Genomic DNA, 10378 nt, shown 5'->3' on the forward strand with positions numbered 1-10378 from the left:
GGTTCAACACAGTAAGTAAACGTGTTTCTCTATTCTCTTGCCTTCTCAGTGTAAATCTGCACATTGTTACTTTAAACATGACCGCCGAATTTCCTTTTGCGTCTGTTGAATTTGCCTCTTTGTCAATGTCAGTTAGGGATTTACTGACCCCAACCATTCCCTGTACGAAAGCGTTCTTCTTCATGTCACCTTTCGTTCTTTTCCTCGTGACTTTAAAACTGCCGAATCATTGCCGATCCTTTCAGGCGTGGGAGCACTTTAACTGCATTACTTTCTCTGCCTGGATCCCGCATGACTTGTAAAGTTTCAATCAGGCCAGATTTCAAACTTCTGTTCTCCGAGGAGAGCTGTCCTAATGTTCCAATCTTGCTTCATTGCTGACATTCCTTAAACACGGCACCACTGAAGTCAACGCAATATTCCATCATTTCACTTCCTTGCTTGCTTTCTGCCCAATTCGTTCTCCAACCTCGTTTAGCGAGGTTGAGAAAGTTAATCGGGCACTTTTGCACAAATCAGGAAACACGGGCTCGCTGGGGATTTGAACCCGGGATGTTTCGCAGGGGAAAACGCAAAGCGAGAACCATATCCCTAGACGAACGAGCGACACAGATCGCAAGCCGCCACTGCCACTCCACGTCTTCAACCAGCTGAGTCTTGCTCAGTGTGAAATACATTTGACATTGCTCTGAGAATTGCAAGCGGCAAAGAGTTTCCAGAACAGCTGCTTCTCATTCTGTCTCCCTGCTGCTGTTTGTCCCGGGCCCGCTCTACTGGCAGAAAGTTGAACAGTTTTATTTCTAAACTTTTCTCTCACACCGGAGTAACCAGTGACAAGCATTGCCCTCCTCAACATAGGGTACAGAGAACAACAGAAGACCACTCAGATCTCCACGAGGGTATCATCTCAACTGTGCACATTGGGCCAGAATATCAATGTGAAATATTTATGTCGAAGTTTTTTGGGAAAGAGATGAGAAGGCGGGGTGCAGAACAGAGCGCCGTTATATGGGAAAGCTGGTAAAGACGACATTGACTGAATAGGAGAAGTAGTTTCCCTTCTGGGTGATGTTCCCATCACGCACCCACAGACATATCGCCGTCGTGCAAATATAAACTCTGTCTAAATTCCCACATTCTATTTTTTCGAACTGTGATTTCGCCAAAAGCACAAAATTTCAACACTCGCAACGTTCAAGCTTTAACAAAGTGCTCATAGATATATTTAGCGAACACCTGGAAGAAATTTGAGGACTCTTGAACTTTAAGTCGAAGGAAAGGAAGTTTGCCTCGAGGGCTGTGTAATGTGGAGATTTGTTCCCCATGTGAACTGGTGGTGGTTGACCATCCCAGTGCTTCCCGATGCAGGTTGCCCTGACCCACAGGGAGGTTTCTTTGATAAACTGCCCGAGGGCTTCCAGCCGTGCCGTGACGTTACAGGGCGAGCCGCCGACGATGGCCTGCAGCTGCACAATAATGATGCTGGCCCCGCAACATGAATACAAATTAGTTCATGAGTCACGTGGAACTGAATCATTCTATGGAACGTTCTTTCAACTTCACGGATTTATATATGAGAGGAAGTAAATGGGCAGGGCTTACACCTCGGGTCCACTCTTCCTTCTGTCGCAACATCCCACACCCACCTCCCATTGTCCCAAGGCACTTTCCCCTGCAACCGCCGAATGCGTAACACCTGCCCATTTACCTGCTCCCTCCTGAATATCCAAGGGCTCGAACATATCTTCCAGGTAAAGCAGCACTTTACCTGCACATTTGCCACAAACTAGTCTACTGCATTCGTTGCTCACAGTGTGGTTTCCCCAACGTAGCATGAAGCATAAACTGGGTGACTACTTCGCAGAACATCTTGGTTCTGCCTGCAGAAGATCCTATGGCTCTCCAGTCTTCAACATCGAGTTCAATATTGTTTGGACTCGAACTCCCCCATGCCCTTGATCCTTACCACACCCACACGAGGCCTTGTTATCACATAGTCTGCTGTTACACACGACTTATTGTTAGCCAGGAACAGTCTCCATTAACAGTTCGTCACCCTCCTACACAGATCGTTATTCACGCCTTTGTCCCTCCAATGTTCTCCCACTGAACTGGCAGCAAAGGTAGCAATGTGGACTGGTATCCCTGAGCCAGCTGTTTGTCCCATCTCCAGGAACAGGGCTCCCTCCACTGGTGGATAATTAAACCATTTTGCTGTTGCGCTGACGTGAGGAGATTGTGTAAATATAAACTTTTTCTAAATTCCCACCTTCCGTTGGTCGAACTGTGAGTTCACTCTGAATCACAACACGTGTCACAGCGCAATTTGAGGCCCACCTTAGCTCTGCTGGTTCTACACAGCAAGTAAATGAGAGTCTCTATTCGTATCATTCCCTTGCCTTCTCCCTGTAAATCTCCACATTGTTACTTTGAACATGACCACCGAATTCCCTTTTGTGTTTTTGAATCTGCCTCTTTGTCACGGTCAGACAGGGATTTACGGATCCGAACCACTCCCTGTGCGAAAATGTTCTTCCTAGTGTCACTTTTACTTTTTTTCCAAACGCCTTGAAATCTCTGCCGATTTTTTTGGGAAATTGAAAGGATTCTCATTCCTGCACATTAGGCTGAATTGATTTAATTTCTAACGGAAAGGACTGCGGATGCTGAGAATCCGAGACAGAAAGAGGAACTGCTGGAGAAACTCAGCGGGTTTGGCAGTACCGGTTGGAGAAAACAGAGTTCTGCAATTTCTGTTTTTGTTTTTAACTGGAAGTTCATTTCATTTTTCGGGATGAAACACCCAGACTCTCCATGTGCAGATATTCAATCCTTTCGAAACCTGTGAAGTGATTGGATTCAAACAAACCCAGCAATAATTCACTCTTTCTCAGCTCCACAGGCAGAGTGACCTGGGAAATGAAGCTGTCAGTGTGGTTCTTTATTCGTGGGCCGAGTGGTTAATGCGATGGACTTGAGATCTATTGCGGTTTCCCCACGCAGGTATGAACCTTGCCGACTCGAGTTGAGAAATGTCAAAAAGAAAGGGAGACTGTTTCCCGGTTTCTTCTTTAAAATTCAAATCAGTGGAGGGGGAAAGATATTTCACTCACATTGGGACTGGTAGGAATCTGCAACCCACTGCCTGTCAGGGTGGAACAAGCAGATACCCGCAGAGCTTCGTTTGAGGCAATGAGTCAAGTGTTTGGAAATGAGACTAGAACAGTGAGAGGCTTGAAATCGTGATCAAAATGAAGCAGGCACCTGAGAACAAAGGTGTTTTATTTCCCAATGAAAGATACTGCTTCACAAAGTTGGGACGATGGAAGGAAGCAGTGATGGTGATTATCTTTGGCTGTTCACCTTGTGAATGTTCCCATTGCTGCGCATGTCCGTGTTAACGTCAGAACTCTGCAGCATGGGGGCGCAATGGATGACGCATCTGACTCCAGCTACCTGTTTAAAATGCAGCTCACACCTTCTTCACACACCCCAATTAATCTTTCTCATTGTCCTGAAGCCGCCCTACGGTTTCAATTCCTGATCTGCAGGAACGAGACTCTTTTCACTGTCTCTCGTCAGAAAATGTCCCTGAGAACATCATAAGACCATAAGACCATAAGACATAGGAGTGGAAGTAAGGCCATTCGGCCCATCGAGTCCACTCCGCCATTCAATCATGGCTGATGCGCATTTCAGCTCCACTTACCAGCGTTCTCCCCGTAGCCCTTAATTCCTCTAGACAACAAGAATCTATCAATCTCGGCCTTGAAGACATTTAGCGTCCCGGCTTCCACTGCACTCCGTGGCAATGAATTCCACAGGCCCACCACTCTCTGGCTGAAGAAATGTCTCCGCATTTCTGTTCTGAAATGACCCCCTCTAATTCTAAGGTTGTGTCCACGGGTCCTAGTCTTCTCGTCTAACGGAAACAATTTCTTAGCATCCACCTTTTCCAAGCCATGTATTATTTTGTACGTCTCGATGAAGTCACCCCTTAATCTTCTAAACTCCAACGAATACAATCCCAGTATCCTCAGCCGTTCCTCATATGTCAGACCTGTCATTCCAGGGATCATCCGTGTGAATCTCCGCTGGACACGTTCCAGTGCCAGTATGTCCTTCCTGAGGTGTGGGGACCAAAACTGGACACAGTACTCCAAATGGGGCCTAACCAGAGCTTTATAAAGTCTTAGTAGTACATCTCTGCTTTTATATTCCAACCCTCTTGAGATAAGAGACAACATTGCATTCGCTTTCTTAATCACGGACTCAACCTGCATGTTTACCTTGAGAGAATCCTCGACTAGCACTCCCAGATCCCTTTGTGCTTTGGCTTTATTAATTTTCTCACCATTTAGAAAGTAGTCTATGCTTTTATTCTTTTTGCCAAAGTGCAAGACCTCGCACTTGCTCACGTTAAATTCCATCAGCCATTTCCTGGACCACTCTCCCAACCTGTCTAGATCCTTCTGTAGCCTTCCCACTTCCTCAGTACTACCTACCTGTCCACCTAACTTCGTATCATCGGCAAACTTCGCTAGAATGCCCCCGGTTCCCTCATCCAAATCATTAATATACAATGCGAACAGCTGTGGCCCCAGCACCGAACCCTGCGGGACACCGCTCGTCACCGGCTGCCATTCTGAAAAAGAACCTTTTATCGCAACTCTCTGCCTTCTGTTAGACAGCCAATCCTCAATCCATCCCGGCAGCTCACCTCGAACACCATGGGCCCTCACCTTGCTCAGCAGCCTCCCGTGTGGCACCTTATCAAAGGCCTTTTGAAAGTCTAGATAGACCACATCCACTGGGTTTCCCTGGTCTAACCTACTTGTTACCTCTTCAAAAAATTCCAACAGGTTTGTCAGGCATGACCTCCCTTTACTAAATGCATGTTGACTTATCAGACTCTGCTCTTCCAAGAATTTAGAAACCTCATCCTTAATGATGGATTCTAGAATTTTACCAACAACCGAGGTTAAACTGATTGGCCTATAATTTTCCATCTTTTGCCTTGATCCTTTCTTGAACAAGGGGGTTACAACAGCCATCTTCCAATCATCCGGGACCTTTCCTGACTCCAGTGACTCTTGAAAGATCACAACCAATGCCTCTGCTATTTCCTCAGCCACCTCTCTCAGAACTCTAGGGTGTATCCCATCGGGGCCAGGTGATTTATCAATTTTAAGACTTTTTAACTTTTCTAGCACTATCTCTTTCATAATGGCAACCATACTCAACTCAGTCCCGTGACACCCTTTAATCTTTGGGATATTACTCATGTCTTCCACTGTGAAAACTGACGCAAAGTACTTGTTAAGTTCTCCTGCTATTTCCTTATCTCCCATCACTAGGCTTTCTGCATCAGTTTGAAGTGGCCCAATGTCTACTTTTGCCTGTCGTTTGTTTCTTATGTACTGAAAGAAACTTTTACTATTATTTTTAATATTACTGGCTAGCCTACCTTCATATTTGATCCGCTCATTTCTTATTACACTCTTTGTTATACTCTGTTTGCTTTTGTATCCTTCCCAATCTTCTGATTTCCCACTGTTCTTAGCCACTTTATAGGATCTCTCTTTTTCTTTAATACATTTCCTGACTTCCTTTGTCAGCCAAGGTTGTCTAATCCCTCCCCGGATAATCTTTCTTTTCTTGGGAATGAACCTCTGTACAGTGTCCTCAATTATACCTACAAACTCCTGCCATTTTTGCTCTACTGTCTTCCCGGTTAGCCTCTGCTTCCAGTCTATTTTAGTCAGTTCCTCTCTCATGCCCTCATAATTACCTTTATTCAACTGTAACACCATTACATCAGATTTTGCCTTCTCCCTTTCAAACTCCAGACTGAACTCTACCATATTATGGTCGCTACTTCCTAAGGGTTCCCGTACTTTAAGATTTTTTATAGAGTCTGGTTCATTGCAAAGCACTCGGTCCAGAATTGCCTGCTCTCTTCTGGGCTCCATGACAAGCTGTTCCAAAAAGCCATCCTGTAAGCATTCCATGAATTCCCTTTCTTTAGATCCACTAGCAACATTATTTACCCAGTCCACCTGCATATTGAAGTCTCCCATGATCACTGTGACCTTGCCTTTCTGACACGCCTTCTCTATTTCCCGGCACATGTTGCGACCCTGGTCCTGACCACTGTTAGGAGGTCTATACACAACTCCAATTATGTTTTTTTTGCCTTTGTGGTTCCTCAATTCCACACACACAGACTCCACATCATCCGACGCTATGTCATTCAATACCATAGATTTAATTTTGTTCACGTCACAGCGCTGTCAGAGGAGGGGAAGCTGAAATAGGCTGACAAGCCCAATACTCACCTTTCCTGTTGGAAACATTCCATGAGAAATATTAGGCCTCCACTTGTGACCGAACATTTACGTTGCTGCCTTAGACACCCTTTGGGGTTCTCCCGCCCAGTGTGGTAACCTGCTGACTATGCTTTCTTCGCTGGCGATTTTAAATGACTTCCTATTGGTTGCATTATCGCTCAAACTTCACAAAACCCGTCTCAATAAAGCCACGTTTTCTCACGTCTGGGAATTTATTGCCATGCAGGAAACTCGTGTTCTGAACAAAAACCGTAGCACACTCAAAACGTCGGCTCTGTTTACCTTTCCACAGATGCTGCTCGACCCGTTGCCTTTCTGTAGTATTCCCTGTGTTTGTTCAACACAAATGCGGCTTTCCATTAAAGAACTTCAATCCCTTTCCTCTAGTAACTGACCCTCGTCAGTGGCAATAGGTTCTTCTGATCATTAACCTGCCCATTCCCACCACTTCTTCTCCCATCATTGCCAACAGCCCCTGGACATCTCCAGTTAACCTTCTTTGCTCCAAAGAGAACATTCCCAAAAGTGGAAATACCTCATGCCTGGACATGATGCAAGTGTTACAATCGGGAAGAGATTTTGGCAAAATATTGTCAGTTAGCAGGTGGAAAAATGTTCATGAAGTAAAACAGAAATCCCAGTCTCCCGCTTTGTGACTCTTTAGAAACTCTTTGGGAAATGGAATTAGAGGAGAATGAAGGAATGAACTGTCCGACTGAGCAGAGACAGTCCAGACACCGTCCCCTTGTTTAAGAGGCCGGGAGATTGACTCTATTATTCTCGGGACATGAACTGAACTGAGACATTGAAAAAATTCTCGTTCCTGCACATCAGGAATTCAAACCCCTTCTCGGCTCCGGGTCACTATGAAAAGTCGGGAACAGGCAAAACACTGAAAGGCTCAAAGGGCGATGGCCCCGGTGTAGGAAAGCTAGTTCCTAGTGACATGGATGTGCCTGCAGATGGCGGGATCAGACTGTCCCCATGTCTTCACAATGAATGGCCCAGGCTTTAGCATATAAAAGTAAAACTGTAGAGGACAGTGTTCATGCTAGGCACGACAGACAGAATTATGCATTGACGAACCGCCTCCTCTAACAGACTGTGCAAGCTGTGCTTTTACGTATCTCTCTATCGCAATTGGCCAGCCTGTTCGGTTGTTAATCGGAAGGTTTGTGGTTGGAGACCACCCAGGCACGGAGTGTTTGTTGTTCTCCCTCCTACCGCTTTCTTGGCTGCGAAGATGAGCGTTTTTAATGGTGTCAGGAAAATGTTTCCCAAACGGAAATCTTCTCCACTGAGGAAGCACAAAGGGGTTTCTGAATTGATTTAATTTCGAACGTAAAGGACTACGAATGCTGAGAATCCGAAACAGAAAGAGAAACGACTGGAGAAACTCAGCAGGTTTGGCTGTACCTGGATAAGGAAAAAAAAGATTTCTGAAATGTTGTCTCTGATTCTCTTTCTACAGATGCTGCCTGACATGCTGAGTTGCTCCTGCAATTTCAGTTTTTGTTTTTAACTGAACGTCCATTTCATCTTTCGGGATGAAACACCCAGACTCGCCATTTGCAGATATTTAACACTTTCGAAACCTGTTAAGTGATTGGATTCAAACAAGTTCTGCAATGATTCACTCTTTCTCAGCTCCACAGACAGAGAGACCTGGGAAATGAAGCTGTCAGTGTGGTTCTGTATTCGTGGGCCGAGTGGTTAATGCGACAGACTTGAAATCCATTGCGGTTTCCCCACGCAGGTGTGAACCCTGCCGACTACAGTTGAGAACTGTCGTCAGAAAGAAAGGGAGATTGCTCCACGGTTTTTTTTTAGATGCACATCAGTGGAGGGGTTGAAATATTTCAATCACGTTGAGACTGGTCGGGAATCTGCAACCCACTGCCTGTCAGGGTGGAACAAGCAGATACCCACAGAGCTGCTTTTGAGGCAATGAGTCAAGTGTTTGGAAATGAGACTAGAACAGTGAGGGGCATGAAGTCGTGATCGAAATGAAGCAGGTACCTAAGAACAAAGGTGTTTTATTTCCCAATGAAAGATACTGCTTCACAAAGTTGAGACAATGGAAGGGAATCAGTGACGGTGATTATCTTTGGCTGTTCACCTTGTGAATATTCCCATTGCTGCGCATGTCCGTGTTCACGTCAGAGCTCTGCAGCATGGTGGCGTTAGATACGCACAGTGCCAGGGGCGCAATGGATGACGCATCTGACTCCACCTACCTGTTTGAAATGCAACTCACAGCTTCTTCACACACCCCAATTAATCTTTCTCATTGTCCTGAAGCCGGCATACGGTTTGAATTCCTGATCTGCAGGAACGAGAATCTTTTCACTGTCTCGCGTCAGTAAGTGTCCCTGAGAACATCAGAGTCAAGCCACAGCGCTGTCAGAGGAGGGGAAGCTGAAAGAGCCCCACACGCTGCTCACGGGCACATTTCAATTTCCCCAACTCACCGCCCCAACCACTGCGGCTCCTGGGAGTGGAGAGGGAACAAACACCAAAACCCAGTCTCAGTTTTGTAAATCTTCAGGAAATATGAAAGCTGTTCATCCCTTTGGATCTTCCATCCTGGGCTGACAGCGTTGATTTTAAATGGCTGTCCAGTCAGTGCCGATTCTTTTTGGCTGAAAAAAAATCTTCCTTATCTCATCCCAGCATTTCTTGCCACAGAGAACTGTGCGGCAGAGTTCATGTATATATTTCTTTGTATGGTATTTTGTAAATAACATTCGTTTGCTGGTTGTTTGTATCGGGTATTTCAGGTTCATTAGCCGCTGTTTAAGTGTGTTGGTAGGTTTGTGGGCTACCATGATGCTGAGAGGGCTGAGATGTCTGGACATCATTTCCCAGATGTCTTGAATGTAAAGTAATGTGGCTAGGGTTTCTGCACACGTTGCGTCTGCTTGAGTCAGTTTGTTGATGTGAAATCGGCACACTGGGTTTACTGGTTCGGCAAAAGTGAGGACTGCAGATGCTGGAAACCAGAGTTTAGATCAGAGTGGTGCTGGAAAAGCACAGGAGGTCAAACAGCTTCCGAGGAGCAGGAAAATCGCTGTTTCGGGCAAAAGCCCTTCATCAGGAATAGAGGCAGGACGCCTCCAGGGTGGAGAGATAAATTGGTGGGGGTGGGGGGGGGGGGGGGGGGGGGAGCTGAGCAGAAGGTAGCAAAGAGTACAATAGGTGAATGGGGGTGGGGGTGGAGGTGGCAGGTCAGAGAGGAGGGTGGAGCGGATAGGTGGTCAGGGAGATTGGAAGGTAGGACAGGTCAGCTGTAAGGTTGGAACTGAGGTAAGGTAGGGGAGGGGAAATGAGGAAACTGGTGAAGTCCACATTGATGTCCTGGGGGTTGAATGTATCCGAGGCGGAAGATGCGGCGTTCTTCCTCCATGCATCGGATGGGGAGGGAGCGGCGATGGAGAAGGCCCAGGACCTGCATGTCCTCGGCAGAGTGGGAGGGAGGTGGGGGGAAACGTTGGGCCATAGGGCGATGGGGTTGATTGGTGCGGGTGCCCTGGAGATGTTCCCTCAGCGCTGTGACTTTACTCTGCGAGGAGTCTCCAGTCTCCCCAATGTAGAGGATACCGCACCGGGAGCAATGGATACAAGAAATGATATTGGTGGTTGCACAGGTGAAAGCCTTCGATATACCGCGGCTCGGGTTCGATTTTCGGGCAGGTAAGTCATTTCTAGCAGATCTGACACCATGCATTGACATCTCCCTGGTGGTCTAGTGGTTAGGATACGGCGCTCTCACCGCCGCGGCCCGGGTTCGATTCCCGGTCAGGGAAGCAATTTTCTGTGGGGTTTGTTGGCTACCCGTTCTTCTTAAATGCGCTGTCCAGTTATTGATTGGTCTTCGAAGTTCCTGGGTGCTCGAGTGTGTCGTGTCTCGTTGAAATAGTGTCCTGATTCAGATTTGTTTGTATGTGTAGGGATGATTGCTTCTGTCGCTAAGTTCTTGGTTCGCGTGCGTTGTTTTCCTGTAGACGCTGTTTTGAATTTACCATTGA

At 46.5% G+C, this 10378-nt stretch overlaps 1 non-coding gene across 1 annotated transcript; it reads left to right on the forward strand.

Annotated features, from left to right (window-relative positions):
* The first annotated feature begins 10084 nt into the window (after positions 1 to 10084).
* trnae-cuc (transfer RNA glutamic acid (anticodon CUC)) lies at positions 10085 to 10156 on the forward strand. Its single transcript has one exon. It is a non-coding gene; the product is annotated as a tRNA-Glu (tRNA).
* The last annotated feature ends 222 nt before the right edge of the window (positions 10157 to 10378 follow it).

Source organism: Chiloscyllium plagiosum, unplaced genomic scaffold (assembly GCF_037043375.1).
Source record: "Chiloscyllium plagiosum isolate Xiang-an unplaced genomic scaffold, Cpla_swu_hap1 HiC_scaffold_27, whole genome shotgun sequence".
NCBI lineage: Eukaryota > Metazoa > Chordata > Chondrichthyes > Orectolobiformes > Hemiscylliidae > Chiloscyllium > Chiloscyllium plagiosum.